The following is a 16,685-nucleotide window of genomic DNA, read 5'->3' as shown; positions in this document are numbered from 1 at the left end:
CCCAAATTTCATCCAACTATTACTAATAATACCATATATATTGGGGTGATCAAAGGGGTTAACTCTTCAATTAAGAAAATCCATATGAATTCTGAGAAAACACCATCAGTCCACACTGCTGGCTTCTCCACACCGTCATTGCTACAACCAATTTATCCTCATCCAAGTAGTCCCGCAGCCTCAACTGCCTAATAGCAAAAGAGGACAAGGTCCTTTTTTGCTTTGTACCAGTATGTATTAATATATGTTAATGCTATTGTCAATTTTCTTTATTGGAGATTATAATTTTATTTTTATTAATTTTCACTCTCCATATTGTAATAAATTATAAATAAAGTGTGATGTAATCCCAATTTTTTTGTTGGTTCCTATGGACAAGTATGACAGCCAGTTGGGTTTATTTTGTTGTAGTAAATATGATTAGCACAAATCCAGAATTTAAAATTACCATATAATGATTTTCCTTCATATCTAAATATAGATTAAAGAAAAAAGTGGTAAACTCATCATGGAGTAATTAACAATCCTACACCTTACTGTTTTTTCTTTAGTTTGTACCATGACAGCTATTACTGAAAATATCTATAGTACATTTTAGTAAAAAAACAAATAAGTGTAATTTTATGCATAACTAAATGATTTTCTTGTCAGCAAATGAGGTTTTACAGCAGGATTTAAAAATCATAACCACACATAATTAGAGTGTTACTTGTTCCAATCAAATATAGCTAGTATCAGTCCTGGAACTAAGTGGGTGATTTCTGGTGAAATCAATAGCAATCCACTGAAAGCACCATGCACCTACACTCCCTTAATTATACATTGTGTAACATCATGGCGGGTGCGTGGGTTTTAGTTAAATGCAATGAAAATTAGAATAGTTTTTCTATAGTCTCATGTTATTTAGGGAAATGTTAAGGTAAAAAGGCTGCAATTTAGATCACAACCCGAGCATGTGAAAATTTAACAAACTCCACCTACATGTAACATTTAATTATAGACAATAAGAAAGTGTGCATATTGCTTAAAAGGGAGGAGTGGGGTAATTCAAAATAACACACTGGCATGTATATATTTAATTACATGTTAAAGAGCCCATTATTAAATTAACCACAAACAATGTTAAGATTGCCTTGAAAAAAAACTTTTCTGGCATTTTAGCCAACTTATATACATCTATAGGGATTCCACAGTAAATGATATTCTGTATGGAACAAACATATCTAATGTTTTCATATCATTATGGTATATTTTCCCATTTTTATAATGTAATTCTGTGTTAAAATCAAAAGCATTGTAGTTTAATAAACAAAGCAGCGTATACCCAACAAATACCATACACAAACACCAGTCAGCAGCCACTCCTGCCACACAGGTGCTTCATTAATGGTGTCCAGTGAAGGCTTTGAATTGCTTGAATGTCTCATTTGGGTTACAATGCGGAGCAGTTCCACCAATTCAGCACCTTGGTATGCAATATAGTGATTAAAAATTAGATAGGGGTCGCAACTTGTGGTACTTTGACATAGTGGCATGGTAAGCAATATATGGCGGTATTGTGATATGGAATCATCAATAGTTATGGCTTAGATAGGCTTGAGCAGAAGGGTGTCTGGGTGTGCGCTCACAGCACCCAAGCAACCATATTGAAATTTTTTAGAAATTGACACTAATGCAAAGGGGTAGTGTAACTGTGGGTGACCGGGTGACCATGGGACTGAGAGATTCTGGAGCTTCATTCACCTTGGTGCACCCTGAAGTGGTGAATACGGAGGACATAATCCCTGGAAGAACCATGTCCATCAAAGGAATTGGGGGCATGCACCCTGCTGTGCCCCTGGCACGTGTGTACGTGGATTGGGGTGCGGGGAAAGGTTTGTGGGAAGTGGGTGTTTCTGAGGATATCCCTGTTAATGTTCTGTTGGGGAATGATTTGGGCCGGATGCTCTGTCACTATGCTCCAGAGGACACTGCTTACGAGTCAGAAGGGATGACTGACAGCCCTGCTTCACCTAAGGTACTGTGTGAAACATTGGGGGACATTGTGAAATTTGATAACTGGGAGGGGGGGCAGAGCAAATCTGTGCCAGAACCAGGGGTGTCTGAGGTGCCGTGTGAGAATGTGGAGGTTTTGCATCACTGGGTGGGAGGGCAGATTGAATCTGTGCCAGAACCAGGGATGTCTAAGGTGCTCTGTGAAAGTGTGAGAGGACCACCCAACTGTGAAGAAGGGCAGAGAACAAGTGAATGTCCGTCTATGCCAGAACCCAGAATGTTGGAGGTGCCGTTTGAGAATTTGAAGGTTTTGCATCACTGGGAGGGAGGGCAGAGTGAATCTGTGCCAGAACCAGGGATGTTTGAGGTGCTGTGTGAAAATGTGAGGGGGCCACCCGACTGTGAAGAAGGGCAGAGGGTGAGTGAGTGTTCCTCTGTGTCAGGATTAGCTGGTTCCCAGGGTCCTGTATGTATGCCTCCTTTGAGTGGAACAGGTGGAGCGACAGATGTTTCAACCATAGCTGTAGTAACCTGGCAGCAGTCTTCCCAGAATAGGGGGCAGAGAGTGCAAGAATACCTGTCTGTGTCTGAACCAGCAATGTCAAACCAAAGGGACACCGGGCCTATTGTAAAAAGTGATTCCACTAAATGCCAAAAGCCAGACTCTATTTCTGAGGGTCTGGTGGAAGTCTTTAGTGTATCCCTTAAAATGGTAGAGGGTGTAGGACAGAGAGAGGGCTTTTGTGCACCTGTGCCTGTTTTCTGTGGGACTACGAAGTCAGGACACAAGGGAGAGGGTGAAACTGGTGACCATTCTGTTATACCTTACGTAGTGCCTACTTGGTTTGGGAAGCCAGGACAGGAAACCCTAGCTAACCATCAAGTAGATTTGTTGGGGCTTGTAGCTATACCAAGCCGCACGGAGAACCAATCTGTTACTAAGGGGGTGGACTATGCCCCCATGTACCCTGAGACCATGGCCTTATCCTGTAGCAGAGCAGACAAGGTAGCCGATGCTTTGAAAAGTACCTTCTGCAGGGTGGGTCTTCGCAAAGAAATACTTTATCTTAGCCGGAAACTGTTACCCAGGGAAAGAGTAGGTAGGCGCAGAGATAAGCTTGTGGCTTAATCTTTGGGCCACCATCTTAAAGGGGGAGGTGTCATGCCACGGCATGAGTAACTGGGGCTTGGCACTGAATGGGTTAAGGGATTTGACTGAGGCTAAGCCCAATAACATTTGTTCACACCTTTCCTTCTGGAGCCAGAACCCAAAATAAAACTTGATTACCCCATGCTGGGTATTGTCACCTGGGACAGGAAGGTATGCCTGTGGAAGAGTGAAGGGCCAGACATCCTGGCTACATCTCCCTGGGGTGTGGAGACAGGGTATCAATGGACACAGGGTAAAATTATTAAATGCATAATGTCCAAAATATGATGGGTACATAACTTTTGGGCCCCATCGTACATTGCATCCTTATGCCTGTGATGTGCTGGTTTCAGGGAGACCAAACATGCCATGCAGGCATGACCATAACAAGTGTTATGCGAACGTGCCCTTGTGCCAACTGATACAGGTGTGGAGTTTGGTATGAAAATGATCACAAGGACCAGAGAATTATGATGATCCTGGTGTCATAATTATGCCAAGCTCGGACGGCGTCATATTACATATTTTGTGATCCCAGACCAAAGTTGAGAAGATATAACCCCGCCTTCAGAAGGTCATAGTTCTGAAACCCCTACTCCCATCCCCTTGCTCAGGTAACAGGAAAAGGGCGGTCTTGGGGGGGATAAAAAGGTGGTCAATTGGTAATGGGGAGAGAGCCTGTTTTTACCATCACAGAGACAACATCAAGGCTCCAACGAAGTATGGTATGATACCTTGTTTTGTCCCTTTTATTTTATACTGTTTTGTACTTGTACTATTTTAGTCTGTCTCTTTTTATATGCATTTTTGTGTAACAGCACTGTGACCCATTTTATACTCAGATTAAACATTTTTAATCAGTTCTGTCTTTGTTCTCTAATCGAATTTAGCCTAGAGGTAGCCTTTTGTATACATATAGATGTGTCACGTTACTAAGCGGATAACTATATAGATATCAGTTTGAGGATTGTGTAGTTATCGCAGTCTGATTGTTTTTGGGTAACCTAAGACGCCCGGTCTTAAAGTTCTTGGTGGTGGCAGCATGTTTTACACTGGGAGTTTTGGGGTGACTGGTTGGGGTTGGAGGTAGTTGCTTGGTGCCCTGCGGGGAAAGTGACCAGACGCACCGGAAGTCTGGTTTGCGTTTGACCCTTGTTACACCTGTACTCCCACGTCACGGCTCGGCCGATAGCCCTGCCCGTGACAGGTACATTTCATTCAGAGCAAATTCTTTGCAAAGTATCTAAGACATCTTTGTTTTTGTCAGCCGTTTATTATCATTTACTCTTTTATATGAAGCCATCATATTCTGGAGCAATGTACAATGGGTAAACTGGACAAAACAAGTGGGTCATCACCTTTGACCTAAAGAAGCAAGAGGTAAGGGGGCCCTGCTTAAATAAGCTTATAGTCTAGGGTATATTACACAAGTGGTAAACGTGAGGAACCAGTCACACTGCTGTAAGTGTTGTCCAAAAACAGAAGAGGGACAGGGAAAGATGAGCTACAGGAAGGGCGTTAACGTGTACATTTGTAGAGATACCTTTAAAGGACGGAAAACAGGAGGAAAGATGGTAAGGCTATGTAAGAGCATTAGGTTATGGGCAGCCCTTGAGAAATCTTGCATGTGTGCATGAGAGCAAGAAATCAGAGCACTGGACAGACAAAGGTCATCGGATGAGCGAAGAGACCAGGTAGCAGTGTATTTGGCGATGAGAGAGGAGATGTAGGGAGGAAAACTGCTATGAAGAACTTTAAAAGTAAGAGTCAGGATTTTGAAATCAATCCTGAAGCGCCCAGGAAGTCAATGAAAAAAATGAGAGGAGAGGTGTTGGTAAAGTGATGGATAAAGAAGATAAGTATGGCAGCAGCACTCATAAAGGATTATTATTATTATTATTAGAGGTTAGACGGGTAAAAACGAGACCAGCTAAGACAATTACAATAGGCAAGACAGGAAAACAAGGGCATGACCAAGACTTCACACACATTGGCAGGTGAGGGATATAATTAAAGAGATTGAACAAAAAGAAAATCGGCAAGAACTTCACTGAGGCCGGTATAGAAACCAATAGTCATCTGCAAAAATGATGACACAATAAAAATAAATGTAGTACAGTATAGTCCTAATCTTAAATATTTGAAAAAATCCTGTAATAAATAGGAAAAAAAACATTGTAGTCTCTCTACCAGTGCTGTAATAAGGACTTCTGGCATCTGGGGCAGGGTCAGAGCTCCCGCCCCTCACTTCTTTCTGGAAGCAGACATCTCAGGTGCATCCCTTACCTTGAGGCACTTGGCCCTCTTGCATCCTAGGAGTATTGTTCCTACTCTACACTATCCTATTATATTTACTCAAATTTTACTACGCTAGATGAATTGTTCTCATATAAAGATATAACGATCGTGATATCTAGCCACCTTAACCTCATCATTCAAAACTACAGGCACACCTCATGTGTGCAGGGGGTATAACTGTTGTATAATATACACGAGTAAAAATAGACCTATAGAATGGCTTATCAAATTCTTGCATTTAAAATCTGATTAAGCTAATGATACACATAATTTACAAAATTTAGTGGTCAGCTGGGTGAACTGTCATTTTTGTTCATAGTTTATTAGAATATATCTCCTTCTATTTATAATCATCTGAATGTCTACATTGCATGTTGAATAATCCCTACAATTACATTATTGTCAGATGTTGAGATATACAAGTTTCAGTAAGTATTTCAAAAGATAAGTATCTCCAGCCTTACCTTGGAATACGTGTAATCCTAATTAAATTGAGAACATCAAGGAAAGCAGATATATTAAATGCTCCCCTCTGCAAGTTGAAGGACTTAATGAATATTAAGTAAGTTGCAGGTCAAGAAAGAAGGCTAATTACATGTTCATTATCTGATCCTATGATGAGTGAAGCTGTTAAATATTCTTCTGAAAAGAAAAACAGGTAACACATAAGTATTGCAGCAAACCATTAAAGCTTAGGGCATACATTAAGAGTCCATGTTTAAAGTAATGGGAAACCTATAACACAAATATTTAGAAAAACATTTACAGTAGGTGTGAACATGAATTGGCTCCATTTTACAACAATATAATTGAAGTCACATTTTTCTTCTATATTTTTACCATATTTAACCACTGAAGGACCAGGCTGTTTTTATTTTTTGTACCCTTCATGACCAAGGTTTTTTTTTTTTAACACATTTGCATTGCTCATGTTTATTTGTAATTTTTTCCTCTCCCATTTAGTGTATCCACACAAGTTATATATTGTTTTTTTGATCATATCATGTAATTTGGTATGAAATATGAAAAATTAAGAAAATCACAGATTTATTTGAAAAATCTTTTACTCATCTACAAAAGCTAATGAAAAAACCTGCTCAATAGATCCTACTATTTATCCTGAGTTTAGAAATACCCAATGTTTTTGTTTTTTTGCAAGTTATAGGGCAATAAGTACAAGTAGCGTTTTGCCTTTGCAAAACAATTTTTTTTAAAATCTGGTCATTCTGCCCCATGTGCTATTTGGGACATCCTTTGAAGCTGGCCAGTGCAATTTACATCCATCAAACCATATGTTTATGGTATTTAAAATGCTGGTATTTTATCCCTTTCCATGCACAAGATTTATTTTATACAAATTGTACTTCAGGTATGAATTTATAGCTGCTAGTATATGTCACTGTCCAAAAAGATCCCGACATGTGTTCAGGAACATCTTACAAGTACAGTGATGCCACCCATGCATGGGTTTGTAGGGTTATTTGGGAGGTAAAACACCACATTTGGAAGTGCGCACTTTTTTAACTTTGACATCTGGCCACCATGTCCTATTTGGGACATCTTGAAGCTGACTAATTCAATTTACCCCATCAAACCATATATGTTTGAAAACTAGACACTCCAGGGTATTTCAAAGGGTGGTATTTTAACTTTTTACATGAACTAATTCTACCACCAGCCTTTGTCTAATGTGTGGTAGTCATTTTTGTGTGTTCTTTTTGACACACATTGTATTTTAGGTATGACTTTATAGCCCTTGTTAAATGTAACTGCCAAACAACACTCAGTTTGTTTTCCGCAACATCTCCCGAGTATAGTAATTCCACCCATTCATGAGTTTGTTTGGAGGCTAAAAGGCCACATTTGGGAAGTGTATTTTTTTTTATTTTGACATCTAGTCCGTCCATGCCTATGCCCTATTTAGGAAGTCTTTAGACCCAGCCATTCCAGTTTTAAAGAAGACATCCCTTGGGTATTTGAAACACCAGGATTGTTGGGAGGACACAGTGCTAATTTAAGCACTTGCTCATAAAAATAAACTTTATTATTATATTATTATTAAGTATTTTTGGACTTTTTTTTTAATTTTGTTAGAACTGGATGGTTCCCCTGATCGTGACATGATTGCATAATTAATTTTTAAATGTTACCACATTTTTATTTTAGCTATTTTAATAATTTTTTTATTACTTGTAAAAATATTTTACTTAGATTATTACATTGCGATTAGAAAGCTGGGCTCCATTGAATTGCATGGTTGAATGCAGTACATTTTTTCAGTTTGGAGAGACCCTCTTGAAAACTTGTTTATTTTTTAAAGGGTGCCACCATCTTGCAAGAGACAAAATCTCTTGCAGTGGCGCTCTCTGGAGCGGTCACAGTACGTCTTGAGGTGTGTTTTCTGTGTCGCTAAATGCCTCGCTATCGTTGATCGCCTTCCAAGCTCTTTTAAATCAGGCCCCTCCCCCACACTTGGGGGATGGGCCACACAGGGCCTGATGCAATTCTCTCTGTTGCTGAATGCTTTGACATTGAGGCATTACAGCACAACAATTTAAGTGAAGGTTAACTTAATGTTAACTTAGCTTGTTTAATGCTATGGCGTGCTAGGCATGTCATTGGTCATTAACTGGCTTTTTTTTCTGACGTGTCTGGCACGTCACTGGTCATTAAGGGGTTCAATTTGCAATAATAACAATAATTATAACAACAATATCAGCTTTATCATCACCAACATAAAGCAACATATAAGTAACTGTTCAAAACAAGTCACTTAGCTATGTTAACTGGGCCGCTGTCACCAGGAGTTCCAGTTTGATTATACACATAAAATGCTGCTGTTGTCATGCTCCTGTAAACAGGACTTTTAAATAAAGGAATATCATTTGAACAGGTGGTAAAATACAGTTACTTTTGTTATGTATGCTGTGCATTTGTGGTAACTGTAACCTTACAAAAAATTTAAATCCTACAATCCATATGCTTAAGAATATGAAATTTAAAGTAGATTTCTTTGTAAAATAAAATAACTCAAGTACCTCACAATGTCACAAAACAACTTAAATTTATTGATAGATAGATAGATAGATAGATAGATAGATAGATAGATAGATAGATAGATATAGAGATATATAGTGTTTCTAATGAACTTGTTTAAAGTGGCTAGAATATTATGATTTATAGCACCTTCTGTCTCTATATCATAGCATTTTCCTAGATGGATGGGAAGCTTGTTGTAATGAGTTTAGGAATGAGAAAACATCCATCAAGCTCTGCTACATCTTCTTGGGAAAGACAACACACTCTCATGTGTTTTCGGCAGGGATCTAGGTCAGGATGACACACAGGACATGATTAAAACTGGGCACTTAATGCTAGAGTTTTGGGCAAAAAAAATGTTTTGCATCACTTAAATTCAACTACATTTGTATTCATATAAATATATACTGTACTGCGTAACAAATGCAAAATACTTAATGATTTTATTTATTAGTCTTGTTAAGGACACTAATTACGTATTAAGTAATAATAATTAATTCAACTTAAATGATATATGTTTACAAATGAATTTGTAAGTGTGTTCTTCAAAAATGTAATAGTTTTGGAAGATATACAGATATGTTCGGATTATTGTATCACTACAAAACACATCCTTATACCTTATTGAGTCCCTTACTGGAAATATTACAATTATAACATCTCTCAGCATTCTGAAGTACATAGGACATATAGCATCCTCCACGAAAAGAGCAGAATAAATTAGGGGACATCTTGCACATAAAATACACTTATCAAAAACCTTGTGACAGGGCCAGGCTAGCTGGCTCATGTGTCATATGAAGTTTAGCCGGGTCACGGAGCACTTTTGTGTCCGGTTCTATATACTGTGACCCGGTAATATATTATATTGTGTTTATTGTGTAACCGGCCCAGAGACTGATGTGGATTCAGCCCCAGCCTTCAAAGAGACGATCCTATAATCTGGCTGGGGCTCTTAATCAGCCAACACAGCCCTGTCTGCCCAGACGGCACCCGCACTACAGGGGGGATAACACAGGTGGGGGAACCCATTGTATTCTGTAATCCCCTCACCTGATACATCCCCTGTATACTGATGGGATTTGTGATGGGATGTGGCTGATGGGAGTGGGGGTTGGGTTCGGTGCACATTGCATTGAGATTGTAGATAAGTTCTGTGTGTTTGTAATAAAGAGAGTTCTTGGTTTACTACGAATGGTGGTCTGGATGATCCATGGATAGCTGAGTGCTATCCGTATGAGGGACTGACTGGTGATTCCTCAGCCCTTAAACAGGGGGTACCCAGCCTTGGGTACGGTGACCCTGTAACAAACCTTCACAGTAATAATACATAAGGCATAACTTTACAAACTCTTTATCCTATAGCACTTGTTCTTCTTCTGCATGGGAGCCCACAAACATGCCTATATCTCATTTATATGAATCATACAGGCATGTGCACACAAATGCATAGAGGATTAGAGCAGTGCATAAAGTTGTTCTCATCTTGTTATGCTTGTCATATTCAATATTTAATTAAAAAGCCAAGTCTTTAATCATGGGTATTCTATTTTATAGAAATGTAATTTTAAGTGGTGTGATAAGGTCCTGTGGACCAGAGCTAGGAAGTTGAGAACCATGGCCATGCTGGCAGATACATAACACTCTTCTGACAAGTACTACTATGCACACTGAAATAGTATATTTGTATAATGGTCATTAATCATTAATTTTCCTCAGCTATACAGTTTGTCACTATTTCATCTAGTCTCCTTAATGTAACAGTTTTGTAGGTAAATGCCTAATTATAAACAGCATTCCTACTACTGTAGTGTTAAACATCCAGCTCTTTGCAAAAGTATTTTTTTTAATCATGAATGCTTAATACAGAATTTTTCAGGGAATGCACTTTTTTATGTGGTACAAAGACAGTCACTAACATAATGCTTTGGAATATCCACTAATGTTTACATGTGATTAAAGTTTCACAGGAAACAATGTAAATAAAAATCTGAGTTATTTATTACTTATGTTTGTCTAAGGTTTTAAGTAGAACTTTAATAGCACATTTTAGGAGGAACATATAAAAAAATTGTTTTGGATATATTTTGTTTTAAAGTTCAATTCATCAATGCTGAAACTCCTGGCCAATTCATGTCCAGTTTCCAAATTTGATTTCAGGTGTCACGTACCTGGCAGGGAGATCCTCCGGGTCCCCTGATCGGCAACTGCAGCCGCGAAGAAGGGGGAGACCCCCCGCTTCTGACCAGCAGCCGCTGCGAAGAAGGGGGAGACCCCCCGCCTCTGCACAGCAACCACAGCCGCCACAAAGAGGGAGACCTCCCGCCTCCGCGAAGAAGAGGGAGACCCCCCGCTTCTGACCAGCAGCCGCAGCCACCACAAAGAAGAGGAAGACCCGCTGCCTCTGCACGGCAGCAGCAGCCGTCGCGAGGGAGACCTCCCGCCTCCACGTCTTCTGGTATCCTGAATTCCATATTCCATGGGCTGTAAATTCATACCTAAAATACAATGTGTGTGGAATAAAAATGACTACCACAAATTTTGACAAAAGCTGGTGGTAGAATGAGTGTTAAATGAGAGTTAAAATACCGCGGGTCTCTGGGCAAAACCCAAAGAGTTCCCAGGTATGGGTGTAGGACAGCTTTTGAAAAGTAAAAATGGCACTGGAATGTAGTGGCCTCCCTCTCTTTTCCCTGTCACTTTTAGAAACAATAATTAACCCCTTGATGACAATTGCCGGTCCGGGCACGTCACGGAAAATCATGTCGTTAACGACAAATGACGTGCCAGGACCGTCATTTGTTAAAACGGGTAAAAAAAATCGATCCGTGATCGATTTTTTTTTACCCAAACGGCGTTGCTGTAATGCCTCGACCTCGAGGCATTCAGCAACGCCATGATCGGAATCAGGGGGCGTCAACATCCGCCATACAATGTATGGCGGCGGACGCCCGTTTTAAAAGCATTTTTGTGAGCAAGTCCTAAAATTAGCACATTAGCTTAAAACAATTCTCGCATGGAAAGAGTTAAAATACTGGCATATTAAATGCCCATGGGGTGTCTACTTTTAAAAAATGTATGATTTGATGGGGTAAATTGAATTGGCCGGATTCAACAATGTCCCAAATAACACGGGGGGGGAAGGATGGCCACACATCTAATTTCCAATTAGAAAAATGCACACGTACCAAATGTGGCCTTTTAGTTCCCCCCAAAAATGACAAACCCATGCATGTGGGGTATCACTGTACTCAGGAGATGTTGCTGAACACATATACCAGGAGCTGTAAATTCATACATAAAGTAGGTGTGTGTGGGAAAAATACACACACAAAAATACTACTGCAAACTTTGAAAAAATGCTGGTGGTAAAATGTGTGCATGCAAAGAGTTAAAATACCAGCATTTAAAATACCCTGGGGTGTCTAGTTTTCAAAAATATATGGCTTTATTGGGCACACTGAAATGGCCTGGCTCAAAGATGTACCAAATAGGGCATGGGCAGTGGATCCCCAAATGCCAAAGTTCCACATTGAAAAATGTGCACGCTCCAAATGAGGCCCTTTTGCCCCCAAACAGCCAGGCAAAATCATTCATGTGGGATATCACTGCGCTCAGGAGATGTTGCTGAACACATATTGGGGTGTTTTGTGATAGTGACATATACGAGAACTTTTTAATTCATACCTGAAGTAAAATGTGTGTGACAAAACAAATGCAAAAAAATAACTACCACAAAGTTTGACAAAGACTGGTGGTAGATATGGTGCATGGAAAGAGTTAAAATACTAGCATTTGAAATACCCTGGGGTGTCTAGTTTTCAAAAATATATGGCTTTATTGGGCACACTGAAATGGCCCGGCTCAAAGATGTACCAAATAGGGCATGGGCAGTGGATCCCCAAATTCCAAAGTTCAACATTGAAAATGTGCATGCCCCAAATGTGGCCCTTTTGCCCCCAAACACCCAGGCAAAATCATTCATGTGAGGTATCGCTGTACTCAGGAGATGTTGCTAAACACATATTGGGGTGTTTTATGATAGTGACATATACCAGAACCTGTTTATTCATACCTAAAGTAAAGTGTGTGAAAAAACAAATGCAAAAAAAATGACTACCATAAAGTTTGACAAAGGCTGATGGTAGAATTAGTGCTTGGAAAGGGTTAAAATACTAGCACTTGGAATACCCTTGGCTGTATAGTTTTCAAAAATATATGACTTGATGGGGTAAATTGCATTGGCCGGCTTCAAAGATACCCGAAATGGCACATGGGGGGAAGAATTACCAGATTTGGAAAAAAAGGCTTTGAAATAGCAAAACGCTACCTGTACTTTTTGCCCCATAATGTGTAGAAAAAAGCAAAAAAACATAAAAACATTGGGTATTTCTAAACTCAGGACAAATAGTAGAATCTAGTTAGCAGGTTTTTTCATTACCTTTTATAGATGAGTAAAAGATTTTTCAACTAAAAGTTAGAAACAGTCATTTTTTTCTAAATTTTTCACCATATTTTATACTTTTTTTAATAGTAAATAATATGATACAATCAATACAATGTAATCTAAAGAAAGCCCTTCTTGTCCTGAAAAAAACAATATCTAATAGACTTGGGCACCAGGGGGCTCTTCGTGTTCGTCTTCGTGCTCGTCTTCGGGGAAAAAAAAATCTTCGTATTCCGCGAATATTCGCCCGTTCCTGTCTTCTCTTCGGGCGAATATTCGCGGACATTCTTCGTGCTCGTTTAATCTTCGTTTTCCTCCTGGTTGCCTAGCAGGGGTTAATACGGGGTTAATAACACATCACAGCAGCAGCAGCTGCCGTGAAGGTACGTGTGTGCAGCTCTATTGGTCGTTTCGGCAGGGGGCTGGTCTGGCATCAACGAGTGAATTGCAGAACTGCAGAATGCACTTCATTCGTTGATGGCAGGCGAGCCCCCTGCCGAAACGACCAATAGAGTTGCACACACATACCGAGGTGTACTGTCCATAGATGTTTAATAAAAGAATAGGGAATATTTTACATTTTTAAATTGATTTTGGACCACTTTACATGCCTAACATTTGCTACCTATTTACAATGGCATACTTTGCAACAACCCAACTTACTTATTGGACAGGACTGGAAAATAGCAGGACTGTCCACCAAAATCTTGGGTGTGTTGGCAGGTATGCTGATGGAAAAATGTTGGACAAGAACTAAAAAATAGCTTAGGGTTAATGTACGGTTATGTTTAAGATTAGTAGCAGTGCACTGGTTTGGTTAAAGATGGATTATGTCTAAATAATAATAATTAAATTTTAATGTTTTTTTTTAAAAAAAAATAGGGGTTTATTTAAATGTATTTTAAAGTTAGATTTATTATTTAGTACTTGATTATATTTATTAAATGTTTATAGTAGCGTTACCTACCGAGCTATAACTACCTATGTGTATTTGCATTTTGCATACCTAGTTTAGCTAAATTAGATGGGACAGGACTGGAAAAAAGCAGGACTGTCCCTGAAAAAGTTGGGTCTGTTGGCAGGTATGTGGATGGAAAAATGTTATAGGGTGAAGTGTGAGTTATAGTGTTAATGTAATGCTATTAGTGAGTGAAGGCCAGGGCAAATAACAAGGAAAAGGTCCTTGTGTTTTGTGCATTGTAAGTGTGTGTGTATGTGTGTTATGTGTGATGTCACTGTGTGTTATATGTGTTATATGTGTTATTGTGTGTGTTATGTTTGGTTGGTTGTGTATCAGAAGGAAAATAATGAAATGGAAAAGGAAATGGGAAAGGCAAATGAGTGGGCAATTGGCGACCCGCTCACCTGTTTCACCCCAGGGCAAAGCACCCAAACACTGTCAGTCTTAGACGTTTGGCAGCAGACTTCCAGAGCTCAGACACAAGGCCCTAGCGTAAGCTGGCCACTCCGGCGGAGGTAGCAGGCGTTGCCACACCGCAAACAGAGGCAGCCAGGGGGGAGAAACTACCCTTTCCATTAGGGACATCTGAGGCATGATTTCAGCCAGGAAGCGAACTGGCAAAAGATACTGGCACCACCACCAGCAGCAGCGTTGGAAACGGAAAAAGGTGAATGAGTGGGCAATTGACGACCCACTCACCTGTTTCACCCCAGGGCAAAGCATCCAAAGACTGTCAGTCCTAGGCGTTTGGGAGCGGACTTACAGAGCTCAGACACTAGGCCCTAGCGTAAATTGGCTACACCAGCGGAGGTAGCAGGCATTGCCACACCGCAGCAAGTGCAACCAGGGGGAGAAACTACCTTAAACATTAGAGAGAAAAAATTTAACTTTCCAAGCTAAGAGCTGGGTAACCCAATTTGGGCAGATTGAATTTAAGAAAGGCAATCTGCTCCATCAGATGAGGTGCCATGCGTGAGCGCTGTGGACTCAGTATGTTTCCAGTCATAGAAAACACGCGCTCACTTTGAACAGTGGTTGGCGGACATGATAGAAGCTGCTGCGCAACCCATGAGAGTGCAGGCCACACACTCTTCTTTTCATCCCAGTAGCTAAGAGGATCAACATTAGGAGCAGAAGGAACTTCACAGAGGTAAAGTTTGACCATTTCAGCAGCACTACTCTCCTTTCTGCTGCTAGCTCTGTCAGATGGTCCAACTATACTGCCAAGTGCCTCTTCCCAAAACGCAGCTGCTCCACTCAGCTGTGTTGTGCTGCTTGTGGCACTGCTGCTGATGCTGCTGCTAGGGGTAGCAGACCACATCATCTCTTCCTCCTCCTGCACCTCACCCTCCTCGGACAGCATTCCCATTTTACGCTGCCAGTCACGCACCTTGTTGACCAATTGCTCCCGGTAGCTACTGAGAACATTGAATTTCAAAGCTAGCTTTCCCTTAATTCTTGGATCACAAAGGCACGCTAGCATCATTTCGGGACTCTCTTCCATTCGCTTGCGAAGGTGTACTTTTAGCAGATCCTTCAGCTTCCTGACTATGGCTGCTACGTCAGGATGTAGAGTGCCACCTTGAACAGCCTCACGGTTTCCAAGGAACACATCCATCTTGCTGCCTAGATGGGAGAACACTGGGATTACCTGGGCCAGACTGGCAGTGTTTGAGCTTAAATTTTCTGTGGCATCCCTGAATGGTTTAAGGACTGCCACTAGCTGGGCGATCACTGTCCAATCCTCCCTATTCAATGGAGAGGTAATCCCAATATTGTGCTCTGAGGCAAGATTATGGATTGCCCTCTGCTGCTCCAAAATCCTCTCTAGCATGTCTAACGTGGAGTTCCACCGTGTACTGACATCCTGACGTAGGCAGTGTACGGGAAGACCTGACCTCTCTTGCTCTTCCCTCAAAAGTTGGCTAGCCTTAACACTATGGTGAAAGTGCCCAGCGATCTTTCTGCAGCGGGACAGAACTACTGCTGCCACATTAGTTCCTTCTGACATTGCTGCCTTCACTACAAGATGGATGATGTGGGCTGCACAGCGCACACCAACAATATGACCATCTCGCAGCGCTTTCACCATATTGGCACCTCCGTCAGTTACCACAAAACCAACTTCAACATTGGTGCCCGCCTCTGCTCCCACCCAAAGGCTAAACATTTTCCTAATCGCATGCAGAATATTTTGGGAAGTGTGCTTTTCATCCATCACTTCTGCATGGAGAAGGAATGATCGGTAGCCTGCTGCAGCAACTTCCTTAGACACACCGGGCTGCCACCAGTGTGCTGTCAAAGAAAGAAAGGCATGCTGGGCGCTAGGTGCACTCCACAAATCTGTAGTGAAATGAACACACTGACCAGCAGCCTTGGAAAGCTCCTCTTTCACTGCTGCAACACAGGACCGATACAGCGAGGGGACAATGTTCCTGCTGAAAGTGGAACGTGACGGAACTGTGTATTGTGGAGCCACAGCCGCCATCAATTGTTTGAAAGGCTCCCCTTCAATCATGGAGAAGGATGCCCCTCCAACAGCAATGAACTGACCAATAAGTCGCGTTACTTTATTGGCCTGCTGTTTGGGCATCGTTCTCTTGGAGTGGAATGCCCCAAATTCTTCCAGGGTGGGCTGGGCATGCAGTGCTCCAACCTGCCTTGGTCTCTGGCTGCCAGCACTAGTTGCTGCTGCTGCTGCTGCTGCTATTGGCTCAGAAGAAGAAGCTGTTGGGGTTTTTCCACGGCCACCAGCTATGCTGCCTGCACTAAGTTTTACCTCTGCATCTTTCCCC

This window comes from Sceloporus occidentalis, unplaced genomic scaffold (genome assembly GCF_023333645.1).
Source record: "Sceloporus occidentalis isolate IW3139 unplaced genomic scaffold, rSceOcc1.0.p SCAF_24, whole genome shotgun sequence".
In the NCBI taxonomy this organism is placed as follows: domain Eukaryota; kingdom Metazoa; phylum Chordata; class Lepidosauria; order Squamata; family Phrynosomatidae; genus Sceloporus; species Sceloporus occidentalis.
The sequence above is the reverse complement of the archived record's forward strand: the minus strand, read 5'-3'. Positions refer to the sequence as shown.